This window comes from Notothenia rossii (assembly GCF_949606895.1).
Source record: "Notothenia rossii genome assembly, chromosome: 4".
NCBI classification, from domain to species: domain Eukaryota; kingdom Metazoa; phylum Chordata; class Actinopteri; order Perciformes; family Nototheniidae; genus Notothenia; species Notothenia rossii.
Window position 1 is genome coordinate 96,251,977 of NC_136902.1, and position 14,480 is coordinate 96,266,456.

A 14,480-nucleotide genomic window follows, 5' to 3' on the forward strand; every position below is an offset into this window, starting at 1 on the left:
GAGGTTTCTTTACCTGGAGGTTTCATTACCTGTAGGTTTCATTACCTGTAGGTTTCATTACCTGGAGGTTTCATTACCTGTAGGTTTCTTTACCTGGAGGTTTCATTACCTGGAGGTTTCATTATCTGGAGGTTTCATTACCTGTAGGTTTCATTACCTGTAGGTTTCATTATCTGGAGGTTTCATTACCTGTAGGTTTCTTTACCTGGAGGTTTCATTACCTGGAGGTTTCATTATCTGGAGGTTTCTTTACCTGGAGGTTTCATTACCTGGAGGTTTCATTACCTGGAGGTTTCATTACCTGTAGGTTTCTTTACCTGGAGGTTTCATTACCTGTAGGTTTCATTACCTGGAGGTTTCATTATCTGGAGGTTTCTTTACCTGGAGGTTTCATTACCTGGAGGTTTCATTACCTGTAGGTTTCTTTACCTGGAGGTTTCATTACCTGGAGGTTTCATTATCTGGAGGTTTCATTACCTGGAGGTTTCTTTACCTGGAGGTTTCATTACCTGGAGGTTTCATTACCTGGAGGTTTCATTACCTGGAGGTTTCATTACCTTTGGGTTTCATTACCTGTAGGTTTCATTATCTGGAGGTTTCATTACCTGGAGGTTTCATTATCTGGAGGTTTCATAACCTGTAGGTTTCTTTACCTGGAGGTTTCATTACCTGGAGGTTTCATTACCTGGAGGTTTCATTACCTGGAGGTTTCTTTACCTGGAGGTTTCATTACCTGGAGGTTTCATTATCTGGAGGTTTCATTACCTGTGGGTTTCATTACCTGTAGGTTTCATTACCTGGAGGTTTCATTACCTGTAGGTTTCATTATCTGGAGGTTTCATTACCTGTGGGTTTCATTACCTGGAGGTTTCATTACCTGGAGGTTTCATTATCTGGAGGTTTCATTACCTGTGGGTTTCATTACCTGTAGGTTTCATTACCTGGATGTTTCATTACCTGGAGGTTTCATTACCTGGAGGTTTCATTACCTGGAGGTTTCATTATCTGGAGGTTTCATTACCTGGAGGTTTCATTATCTGGAGGTTTCATTACCTGTAGGTTTCATTACCTGTAGGTTTCATTACCTGTAGGTTTCATTACCTGGAGGTTTCATTATCTGGAGGTTTCATTACCTGGAGGTTTCTTTACCTGGAGGTTTCATTACCTGTAGGTTTCTTTACCTGGAGGTTTCATTATCTGGAGGTTTCATTACCTGGAGGTTTCTTTACCTGGAAGTTTCTTTACCTGTAGGTTTCAGTACCTGGAGGTTTCATTACCTGGAGGTTTCTTTACCTGGAGGTTTCATTATCTGGAGGTTTCATTACCTGGAGGTTTCATTACCTGTAGGTTTCATTATCTGGAGGTTTCATTACCTGGAGGTTTCATTATCTGTAGGTTTCATTACCTGTAGGTTTCATTACCTGGAGGTTTCATTACCTGGAGGTTTCATTACCTGTAGGTTTCATTACCTGTAGGTTTCATTACCTGGAGGTTTCATTACCTGTGGGTTTCATTACCTGGAGGTTTCATTACCTGGAGGTTTCATTATCTGGAGGTTTCATTACCTGGAGGTTTCATTACCTGGAGGTTTCATTACCTGGAGGTTTCATTACCTTTGGGTTTCATTACCTGTAGGTTTCATTATCTGGAGGTTTCATTACCTGGAGGTTTCATTATCTGGAGGTTTCAATACCTGTAGGTTTCTTTACCTGGAGGTTTCATTACCTGGAGGTTTCATTACCTGGAGGTTTCTTTACCTGGAGGTTTCATTACCTGGAGGTTTCATTATCTGGAGGTTTCATTACCTGTGGGTTTCATTACCTGTAGGTTTCATTACCTGGAGGTTTCATTACCTGGAGGTTTCATTACCTGGAGGTTTCATTATCTGGAGGTTTCATTACCTGTGGGTTTCATTACCTGTAGGTTTCATTACCTGGAGGTTTCATTACCTGGAGGTTTCATTACCTGGAGGTTTCATTATCTGGAGGTTTCATTACCTGGAGGTTTCATTATCTGGAGGTTTCATTACCTGGAGGTTTCATTACCTGTAGGTTTCATTACCTGTAGGTTTCATTACCTGTAGGTTTCATTACCTGGAGGTTTCATTATCTGGAGGTTTCATTACCTGGAGGTTTCTTTACCTGGAGGTTTCATTACCTGTAGGTTTCTTTACCTGGAGGTTTCATTATCTGGAGGTTTCATTACCTGGAGGTTTCTTTACCTGGAGGTTTCTTTACCTGGAGGTTTCATTACCTGGAGGTTTCTTTACCTGGAGGTTTCATTATCTGGAGGTTTCATTACCTGGAGGTTTCTTTACCTGGAGGTTTCATTATCTGGAGGTTTTATTACCTGGAGGTTTCTTTACCTGGAGGTTTCTTTACCTGGAGGTTTCATTACTTGGAGGTTTCATCACCTGGAGGTTTCATTACCTGTAGGTTTCATTACCTGTAGGTTTCATTACCTGTAGGTTTCTTTACCTGGAGGTTTCATTACCTGTAGGTTTCATTACCTGTAGGTTTCATTACCTGTAGGTTTCTTTACCTGGAGGTTTCATTACCTGTAGGTTTCATTACCTGTAGGTTTCATTACCTGGAGGTTTCATTACCTGGAGGTTTCATTACCTGTAGGTTTCTTTACCTGTGGGTTTCATTACCTGTAGGTTTCTTTACCTGTGGGTTTCATTACCTGTAGGTTTCTTTACCTGGAGGTTTCATTACCTGGAGGTTTCATTACCTGTAGGTTTCATTACCTGGAGGTTTCATTACCTGTAGGTTTCATTACCTGTAGGTTTCATTACCTGGAGGTTTCATTACCTGTAGGTTTCATTACCTGGAGGTTTCATTACCTGTAGGTTTCTTTACCTGGAGGTTTCATTACCTGGAGGTTTCATTACCTGGAGGTTTCATTACCTGTAGGTTTCATTACCTGGAGGTTTCATTACCTGGAGGTTTCATTACCTGGAGGTTTTATTATCTGTAGGTTTCATTACCTGTAGGTTTCATTACCTGGAGGTTTCATTACCTGGAGGTTTCATTACCTGTAGGTTTCATTACCTGTAGGTTTCATTACCTGGAGGTTTCATTACCTGTGGGTTTCATTACCTGGAGGTTTCATTACCTGGAGGTTTTATTATCTGTAGGTTTCATTACCTGTAGGTTTCATTACCTGGAGGTTTCATTACCTGTGGGTTTCATTACCTGGAGGTTTCATTACCTGTAGGTTTCATTACCTGGAGGTTTCATTACCTGTGGGTTTCATTACCTGGAGGTTTCATTACCTGTAGGTTTCATTACCTGTGGGTTTCATTACCTGTAGGTTTCATTACCTGGAGGTTTCATTACCTGTAGGTTTCTTTACCTGGAGGTTTCATAACCTGGAGGTTTCATTATCTGGAGGTTTCATTACCTGGAGGTTTCATTACCTGTAGGTTTCATTACCTGTAGGTTTCATTACCTGGAGGTTTCATTATCTGGAGGTTTCATTACCTGGAGGTTTCTTTACCTGGAGGTTTCATTACCTGTAGTTTTCTTTACCTGGAGGTTTCATTATCTGGAGGTTTCATTACCTGGAGGTTTCTTTACCCGGAAGTTTCTTTACCTGTAGGTTTCAGTACCTGGAGGTTTCATTACCTGGAGGTTTCTTTACCTGGAGGTTTCATTATCTGGAGGTTTCATTACCTGGAGGTTTCATTACCTGTAGGTTTCATTATCTGGAGGTTTCATTACCTGGAGGTTTCATTACCTGGAGGTTTTATTATCTGTAGGTTTCATTACCTGTAGGTTTCATTACCTGGAGGTTTCATTACCTGGAGGTTTCATTACCTGTAGGTTTCATTACCTGTAGGTTTCATTACCTGGAGGTTTCATTACCTGTGGGTTTCATTACCTGGAGGTTTCATTACCTGGAGGTTTCATTATCTGGAGGTTTCATTACCTGGAGGTTTCTTTACCTGGAGGTTTCATTACCTGGAGGTTTCATTACATGGAGGTTTCATTACCTGGAGGTTTCATTACCTTTGGGTTTCATTACCTGTAGGTTTCATTATCTGGAGGTTTCATTACCTGGAGGTTTCATTATCTGGAGGTTTCAATACCTGTAGGTTTCTTTACCTGGAGGTTTCATTACCTGGAGGTTTCATTACCTGGAGGTTTCATTACCTGGAGGTTTCTTTACCTGGAGGTTTCATTACCTGGAGGTTTCATTATCAGGAGGTTTCATTACCTGTGGGTTTCATTACCTGTAGGTTTCATTACCTGGAGGTTTCATTACCTGGAGGTTTCATTACCTGGAGGTTTCATTATCTGGAGGTTTCATTACCTGTGGGTTTCATTACCTGTAGGTTTCATTACCTGGAGGTTTCATTACCTGGAGGTTTCATTATCTGGAGGTTTCATTACCTGGAGGTTTCATTATCTGGAGGTTTCATTACCTGTAGGTTTCATTACCTGTAGGTTTCATTACCTGGAGGTTTCATTATCTGGAGGTTTCATTACCTGGAGGTTTCTTTACCTGGAGGTTTCATTACCTGTAGGTTTCTTTACCTGGAGGTTTCATTATCTGGAGGTTTCATTACCTGGAGGTTTCTTTACCTGGAGGTTTCTTTACCTGGAGGTTTCTTTACCTGGAGGTTTCATTACCTGGAGGTTTCTTTACCTGGAGGTTTCATTATCTGGAGGTTTCATTACCTGGAGGTTTCTTTACCTGGAGGTTTCTTTACCTGGAGGTTTCATTACTTGGAGGTTTCATCACCTGGAGGTTTCATTACCTGTAGGTTTCATTACCTGTAGGTTTCATTACCTGTAGGTTTCATTACCTGTAGGTTTCTTTACCTGGAGGTTTCATTACCTGTAGGTTTCATTACCTGTAGGTTTCATTACCTGTAGGTTTCTTTACCTGGAGGTTTCATTACCTGTAGGTTTCATTACCTGTAGGTTTCATTACCTGGAGGTTTCATTACCTGGAGGTTTCATTACCTGTAGGTTTCTTTACCTGTGGGTTTCATTACCTGTAGGTTTCTTTACCTGTGGGTTTCATTACCTGTAGGTTTCTTTACCTGGAGGTTTCATTACCTGGAGGTTTCATTACCTGTAGGTTTCATTACCTGGAGGTTTCATTACCTGTAGGTTTCATTACCTGTAGGTTTCATTACCTGGAGGTTTCATTACCTGTAGGTTTCATTACCTGGAGGTTTCATTACCTGTAGGTTTCTTTACCTGGAGGTTTCATTACCTGGAGGTTTCATTACCTGGAGGTTTCATTACCTGGAGGTTTCATTACCTGGAGGTTTTATTATCTGTAGGTTTCATTACCTGTAGGTTTCATTACCTGGAGGTTTCATTACCTGGAGGTTTCATTACCTGTAGGTTTCATTACCTGTAGGTTTCATTACCTGGAGGTTTCATTACCTGTGGGTTTCATTACCTGGAGGTTTCATTACCTGGAGGTTTTATTATCTGTAGGTTTCATTACCTGTAGGTTTCATTACCTGGAGGTTTCATTACCTGTGGGTTTCATTACCTGGAGGTTTCATTACCTGTAGGTTTCATTACCTGGAGGTTTCATTACCTGTGGGTTTCATTACCTGGAGGTTTCATTACCTGTAGGTTTCATTACCTGTAGGTTTCATTACCTGGAGGTTTCTTTACCTGTAGGTTTCATTACCTGGAGGTTTCATTACCTGTGGGTTTCATTACCTGTGGGTTTCATTACCTGTAGGTTTCATTACCTGTAGGTTTCATTACCTGTGGGTTTCATTACCTGTAGGTTTCATTACCTGGAGGTTTCATTACCTGTGGGTTTCTTTACCTGGAGGTTTCATTACCTGGAGGTTTCATTACCTGTGGGTTTCATTACCTGGAGGTTTCATTACCTGGAGGTTTCATTACCTGGAGATTTCATTACCTGTAGGTTTCTTTACCTGTAGGTTTCATTACCTGTAGGTTTCATTACCTGTAGGTTTCATTACCTGGAGGTTTCATTACCTGTAGGTTTCATTACCTGGAGGTTTCATTACCTGTAGGTTTCATTACCTGTAGGTTTCATTACCTGTAGGTTTCATTATCTGGAGGTTTCATTACCTGTAGGTTTCATTATCTGGAGGTTTCATTACCTGTAGGTTTCATTACCTGTAGGTTTCATTACCTGGAGGTTTCATTACCTGTAGGTTTCTTTACCTGGAGGTTTCATTACCTGTGGGTTTCATTACCTGTGGGTTTCATTACCTGTAGGTTTCATTACCTGGAGGTTTCTTTACCTGGAGGTTTCATTACCTGGAGGTTTCTTTACCTGGAGGTTTCATTACCTGGAGGTTTCTTTACCTGGAGGTTTCATTACCTGGAGGTTTCATTACCTGGAGGTTTCATTACCTGTAGGTTTCATTACCTGTAGGTTTCATTACCTGTGGGTTTCATTACCTGTAGGTTTCATTACCTGTAGGTTTCTTTACCTGGAGGTTTCATTACCTGGAGTTTTCTTTACCTGGAGGTTTCATTACCTGGAGGTTTCTTTACCTGGAGGTTTCATTACCTGGAGGTTTCTTTACCTGGAGGTTTCATTACCTGTAGGTTTCATTACCTGTAGGTTTCATTACCTGTGGGTTTCATTATCTGGAGGTTTCATTACCTGTAGGTTTCTTTACCTGGAGGTTTCATTACCTGTAGGTTTCATTACCTGTAGGTTTCATTACCTGGAGGTTTCATTACCTGGAGGTTTCATTATCTGGAGGTTTCTTTACCTGGAGGTTTCATTACCTGGAGGTTTCTTTACCTGGAGGTTTCATTACCTGGAGGTTTCATTACCTGTAGGTTTCATTACTTGGAGGTTTTATTACCTGGAGGTTTCATTACTTGGAGGTTTCATTATCTGGAGGTTTCATTACCTGTAGGTTTCTTTACCTGGAGGTTTCATTATCTGGAGGTTTCATTACCTGTAGGTTTCTTTACCTGTAGGTTTCTTTACCTGGAGGTTTCTTTACCTGGAGGTTTCTTTACCTGGAGGTTTCATTACCTGGAGGTTTCATTATCTGGAGGTTTCTTTACCTGGAGGTTTCATTACCTGGAGGTTTCTTTACCTGGAGGTTTCATTACCTGGAGGTTTCTTTACCTGGAGGTTTCATTACCTGGAGGTTTCATTACCTGGAGGTTTCATTACCTGGAGGTTTCATTACCTGTAGGTTTCATTACCTGTAGGTTTCATTACCTGTGGGTTTCATTACCTGTAGGTTTCATTACCTGTAGGTTTCTTTACCTGGAGGTTTCATTACCTGGAGTTTTCTTTACCTGGAGGTTTCATTACCTGGAGGTTTCTTTACCTGGAGGTTTCATTACCTGGAGGTTTCTTTACCTGGAGGTTTCATTACCTGTAGGTTTCATTACCTGTAGGTTTCTTTACCTGGAGGTTTCATTATCTGGAGGTTTCATTACCTGGAGGTTTCATTACCTGTAGGTTTCATTACCTGTAGGTTTCATTACCTGGAGGTTTCATTATCTGGAGGTTTCATTACCTGGAGGTTTCATTACCTGTAGGTTTCATTACCTGGAGGTTTCATTATCTGGAGGTTTCATTACCTGGAGGTTTCATTATCTGGAGGTTTCATTACCTGGAGGTTTCATTACCTGGAGGTTTCATTACCTGGAGGTTTCATTATCTGGAGGTTTCATTACCTGGAGGTTTCATTACCTGTAGGTTTCATTACCTGTAGGTTTCATTACCTGGAGGTTTCATTACCTGTAGGTTTCATTACTTGGAGGTTTTATTACCTGGAGGTTTCATTACTTGGAGGTTTCATTATCTGGAGGTTTCATTACCTGTAGGTTTCTTTACCTGGAGGTTTCATTATCTGGAGGTTTCATTACCTGTAGGTTTCTTTACCTGTAGGTTTCTTTACCTGGAGGTTTCTTTACCTGGAGGTTTCATTACCTGGAGGTTTCATTACCTGTAGGTTTCATTACCTGTGGGTTTCATTACCTGTGGGTTTCATTACCTGTAGGTTTCATTACCTGTAGGTTTCTTTACCTGTAGGTTTCTTTACCTGGAGGTTTCTTTACCTGGAGGTTTCATTACCTGGAGTTTTCTTTACCTGGAGGTTTCATTACTTGGAGGATTCATTACCTGGAGGTTTCTTTACCTGGAGGATTCATTACCTGGAGGTTTCTTTACCTGGAGGATTCATTACCTGGAGGTTTCTTTACCTCGAGGTTTCATTACCTGTAGGTTTCATTACCTGTAGGTTTCATTACCTGTGGGTTTCATTATCTGGAGGTTTCATTACCTGTAGGTTTCTTTACCTGGAGGTTTCATTACCTGGAGGTTTCATTACCTGTAGGTTTCATTACCTGGAGGTTTCATTACCTGGAGGTTTCATTATCTGGAGGTTTCTTTACCTGGAGGTTTCATTACCTGGAGGTTTCTTTACCTGGAGGTTTCATTACCTGGAGGTTTCATTACCTGTAGGTTTCATTACTTGGAGGTTTTATTACCTGGAGGTTTCATTACCTGGAGGTTTCATTACTTGGAGGTTTCATTATCTGGAGGTTTCATTACCTGTAGGTTTCTTTACCTGGAGGTTTCATTATCTGGAGGTTTCATTACCTGTAGGTTTCTTTACCTGTAGGTTTCTTTACCTGGAGGTTTCTTTACCTGGAGGTTTCATTACCTGGAGGTTTCATTATCTGGAGGTTTCTTTACCTGGAGGTTTCATTACCTGGAGGTTTCTTTACCTGGAGGTTTCATTACCTGGAGGTTTCTTTACCTGGAGGTTTCATTACCTGGAGGTTTCATTACCTGGAGGTTTCATTACCTGGAGGTTTCATTACCTGGAGGTTTCATTACCTGTAGGTTTCATTACCTGTAGGTTTCATTACCTGTGGGTTTCATTACCTGTAGGTTTCATTACCTGTAGGTTTCTTTACCTGGAGGTTTCATTACTTGGAGGTTTTATTACCTGGAGGTTTCATTACTTGGAGGTTTTATTACCTGGAGGTTTCATTACTTGGAGGTTTCATTATCTGGAGGTTTCATTACCTGTAGGTTTCATTACTTGGAGGTTTTATTACCTGGAGGTTTCATTACTTGGAGGTTTCATTATCTGGAGGTTTCATTACCTGTAGGTTTCTTTACCTGGAGGTTTCATTATCTGGAGGTTTCATTACCTGTAGGTTTCTTTACCTGTAGGTTTCTTTACCTGGAGGTTTCTTTACCTGGAGGTTTCATTACCTGGAGGTTTCATTACCTGGAGGTTTCATTACCTGGAGGTTTCTTTACTTGGAGGTTTTATTACCTGTAGGTTTCATTACCTGGAGGTTTCATTACCTGGAGGTTTCATTACCTGTAGGTTTCATTACCTGTAGGTTTCATTACCTGGAGGTTTCATTACCTGGAGGTTTCATTATCTGGAGGTTTCTTTACCTGGAGGTTTCATTACCTGGAGGTTTCATTACCTGGAGGTTTCATTACCTGTAGGTTTCATTACTTGGAGGTTTTATTACCTGGAGGTTTCATTACCTGGAGGTTTCATTACTTGGAGGTTTCATTATCTGGAGGTTTCATTACCTGTAGGTTTCTTTACCTGGAGGTTTCATTATCTGGAGGTTTCATTACCTGTAGGTTTCTTTACCTGTAGGTTTCTTTACCTGGAGGTTTCTTTACCTGGAGGTTTCATTACCTGGAGGTTTCATTATCTGGAGGTTTCTTTACCTGGAGGTTTCATTACCTGGAGGTTTCTTTACCTGGAGGTTTCATTACCTGGAGGTTTCTTTACCTGGAGGTTTCATTACCTGGAGGTTTCATTACCTGTAGGTTTCATTACCTGTAGGTTTCATTACCTGTGGGTTTCATTACCTGTAGGTTTCATTACCTGTAGGTTTCTTTACCTGGAGGTTTCATTACCTGGAGTTTTCTTTACCTGGAGGTTTCATTACCTGGAGGTTTCTTTACCTGGAGGTTTCATTACCTGGAGGTTTCTTTACCTGGAGGTTTCATTACCTGTAGGTTTCATTACCTGTAGGTTTCATTACCTGTGGGTTTCATTATCTGGAGGTTTCATTACCTGTAGGTTTCTTTACCTGGAGGTTTCATTATCTGGAGGTTTCATTACCTGGAGGTTTCATTACCTGTAGGTTTCATTACCTGTAGGTTTCATTACCTGGAGGTTTGATTACCTGGAGGTTTCATTATCTGGAGGTTTCATTACCTGGAGGTTTCATTACCTGGAGGTTTCATTACCTGTAGGTTTCATTACCTGGAGGTTTCATTATCTGGAGGTTTCATTACCTGGAGGTTTCATTATCTGGAGGTTTCATTACCTGGAGGTTTCATTACCTGGAGGTTTCATTACCTGGAGGTTTCATTATCTGGAGGTTTCATTACCTGGAGGTTTCATTACCTGTAGGTTTCATTACCTTTAGGTTTCATTACCTGGAGGTTTCATTACCTGGAGGTTTCATTACCTGTAGGTTTCATTACTTGGAGGTTTTATTACCTGGAGGTTTCATTACTTGGAGGTTTCATTATCTGGAGGTTTCATTACCTGGAGGTTTCATTACCTGGAGGTTTCATTACCTGGAGGTTTCATTATCTGTAGGTTTCATTACCTGGAGGTTTCTTTACTTGGAGGTTTTATTACCTGTAGGTTTCATTACCTGGAGGTTTCATTACCTGGAGGTTTCATTATCTGTAGGTTTCATTACCTGGAGGTTTCTTTACTTGGAGGTTTTATTACCTGTAGGTTTCATTACCTGGAGGTTTCATTACCTGGAGGTTTCATTATCTGTAGGTTTCATTACCTGGAGGTTTCATTACCTGGAGGTTTCATTATCTGTAGGTTTCTTTACCTGGAGGTTTCATTATCTGGAGGTTTCATTACCTGTAGGTTTCTTTACCTGTAGGTTTCTTTACCTGGAGGTTTCTTTACCTGGAGGTTTCATTACCTGGAGGTTTCATTACCTGGAGGTTTCATTATCTGGAGGTTTCATTACCTGTAGGTTTCTTTACCTGTAGGTTTCTTTACCTGGAGGTTTCTTTACCTGGAGGTTTCATTACCTGGAGGTTTCATTACCTGGAGGTTTCATTACCTGGAGGTTTCTTTACTTGGAGGTTTCATTACCTGTAGGTTTCATTATCTGGAGGTTTCATTACCTGGAGGTTTCTTTACCTGGAGGTTTCATTATCTGGAGGTTTCATTACCTGTAGGTTTCTTTACCTGTGGGTTTCATTAGCTGGAGGTTTCATTACCTGTAGGTTTCTTTACCTGTGGGTTTCATTTCCTGGAGGTTTCATTACCTGTGGGTTTCATTACCTGGAGGTTTCATTACCTCGAGGTTTTATTACCTGTGGGTTTCATTACCTGTAGGTTTCTTTACCTGGAGGTTTCATTACCTGTAGGTTTCATTATCTGTAGGTTTCATTACCTGGAGGTTTCATTACCTGGAGGTTTCATTACCTGGAGGTTTCATCACCTGTGGGTTTCATTACCTGTAGGTTTCATTACCTGGAGGTTTCATTACCTGTGGGTTTCATTACCTGGAGGTTTCATTACCTTTGGGTTTCATTACCTGTAGGTTTCATTATCTGGAGGTTTCATTACCTGGAGGTTTCATTATCTGGAGGTTTCATTACCTGTAGGTTTCATTACCTGGAGGTTTCATTACCTGGAGGTTTCATTACCTGTAGGTTTCATTACCTGTAGGTTTCATTACCTGGAGGTTTCATTACCTGTGGGTTTCATTACCTGGAGGTTTCATTACCTGGAGGTTTCATTATCTGGAGGTTTCATTACCTGGAGGTTTCTTTACCTGGAGGTTTCATTACCTGGAGGTTTCATTACCTGGAGGTTTCATTACCTGGAGGTTTCATTACCTTTGGGTTTCATTACCTGTAGGTTTCATTATCTGGAGGTTTCATTACCTGGAGGTTTCATTATCTGGAGGTTTCAATACCTGTAGGTTTCTTTACCTGGAGGTTTCATTACCTGGAGGTTTCATTACCTGGAGGTTTCATTACCTGGAGGTTTCTTTACCTGGAGGTTTCATTACCTGGAGGTTTCATTATCTGGAGGTTTCATTACCTGTGGGTTTCATTACCTGTAGGTTTCATTACCTGGAGGTTTCATTACCTGGAGGTTTCATTACCTGGAGGTTTCATTATCTGGAGGTTTCATTACCTGTGGGTTTCATTACCTGTAGGTTTCATTACCTGGAGGTTTCATTACCTGGAGGTTTCATTACCTGGAGGTTTCATTATCTGGAGGTTTCATTACCTGGAGGTTTCATTATCTGGAGGTTTCATTACCTGTAGGTTTCATTACCTGTAGGTTTCATTACCTGTAGGTTTCATTACCTGGAGGTTTCATTATCTGGAGGTTTCATTACCTGGAGGTTTCTTTACCTGGAGGTTTCATTACCTGTAGGTTTCTTTACCTGGAGGTTTCATTATCTGGAGGTTTCATTACCTGGAGGTTTCTTTACCTGGAGGTTTCTTTACCTGGAGGTTTCTTTACCTGGAGGTTTCATTACCTGGAGGTTTCTTTACCTGGAGGTTTCATTATCTGGAGGTTTCATTACCTGGAGGTTTCTTTACCTGGAGGTTTCATTATCTGGAGGTTTTATTACCTGGAGGTTTCTTTACCTGGAGGTTTCTTTACCTGGAGGTTTCATTACTTGGAGGTTTCATCACCTGGAGGTTTCATTACCTGTAGGTTTCATTACCTGTAGGTTTCTTTACCTGGAGGTTTCATTACCTGGAGGTTTCATTACCTGGAGGTTTCATTACCTGGAGGTTTCTTTACCTGGAGGTTTCATTACCTGGAGGTTTCATTATCTGGAGGTTTCATTACCTGTGGGTTTCATTACCTGTAGGTTTCATTACCTGGAGGTTTCATTACCTGGAGGTTTCATTACCTGGAGGTTTCATTATCTGGAGGTTTCATTATCTGGAGGTTTCATTACCTGTAGGTTTCATTACCTGGAGGTTTCATTACCTGGAGGTTTCATTATCTGGAGGTTTCATTACCTGGAGGTTTCATTATCTGGAGGTTTCATTACCTGGAGGTTTCATTACCTGTAGGTTTCATTACCTGTAGGTTTCATTACCTGGAGGTTTCATTATCTGGAGGTTTCATTACCTGGAGGTTTCTTTACCTGGAGGTTTCATTACCTGTAGGTTTCTTTACCTGGAGGTTTCATTATCTGGAGGTTTCATTACCTGGAGGTTTCTTTACCTGGAGGTTTCTTTACCTGGAGGTTTCTTTACCTGGAGGTTTCATTACCTGGAGGTTTCTTTACCTGGAGGTTTCATTATCTGGAGGTTTCATTACCTGGAGGTTTCTTTACCTGGAGGTTTCATTATCTGGAGGTTTTATTACCTGGAGGTTTCTTTACCTGGAGGTTTCTTTACCTGGAGGTTTCATTACTTGGAGGTTTCATCACCTGGAGGTTTCATTACCTGTAGGTTTCATTACCTGTAGGTTTCATTACCTGTAGGTTTCTTTACCTGGAGGTTTCATTACCTGTAGGTTTCATTACCTGTAGGTTTCATTACCTGTAGGTTTCTTTACCTGGAGGTTTCATTACCTGTAGGTTTCATTACCTGTAGGTTTCATTACCTGGAGGTTTCATTACCTGGAGGTTTCATTACCTGTAGGTTTCTTTACCTGTGGGTTTCATTACCTGTAGGTTTCTTTACCTGTGGGTTTCATTACCTGTAGGTTTCTTTACCTGGAGGTTTCATTACCTGGAGGTTTCATTACCTGTAGGTTTCATTACCTGGAGGTTTCATTACCTGTAGGTTTCATTACCTGTAGGTTTCATTACCTGGAGGTTTCATTACCTGTAGGTTTCATTACCTGGAGGTTTCATTACCTGTAGGTTTCTTTACCTGGAGGTTTCATTACCTGGAGGTTTCATTACCTGGAGGTTTCATTACCTGTAGGTTTCATTACCTGGAGGTTTCATTACCTGGAGGTTTCATTACCTGGAGGTTTTATTATCTGTAGGTTTCATTACCTGTAGGTTTCATTACCTGGAGTTTTCATTACCTGGAGGTTTCATTACCTGTAGGTTTCATTACCTGTAGGTTTCATTACCTGGAGGTTTCATTACCTGTGGGTTTCATTACCTGGAGGTTTCATTACCTGGAGGTTTTATTATCTGTAGGTTTCATTACCTGTAGGTTTCATTACCTGGAGGTTTCATTACCTGTGGGTTTCATTACCTGGAGGTTTCATTACCTGTAGGTTTCATTACCTGGAGGTTTCATTACCTGTGGGTTTCATTACCTGGAGGTTTCATTACCTGTAGGTTTCATTACCTGTAGGTTTCATTACCTGGAGGTTTCATTACCTGTGGGTTTCTTTACCTGGAGGTTTCATTACCTGGAGGTTTCATTACCTGTGGGTTTCATTACCTGGAGGTTTCATTACCTGGAGGTTTCATTACCTGGAGGTTTCATTACCTGTAGGTTTCTTTACCTGGAGGTTTCATTACCTG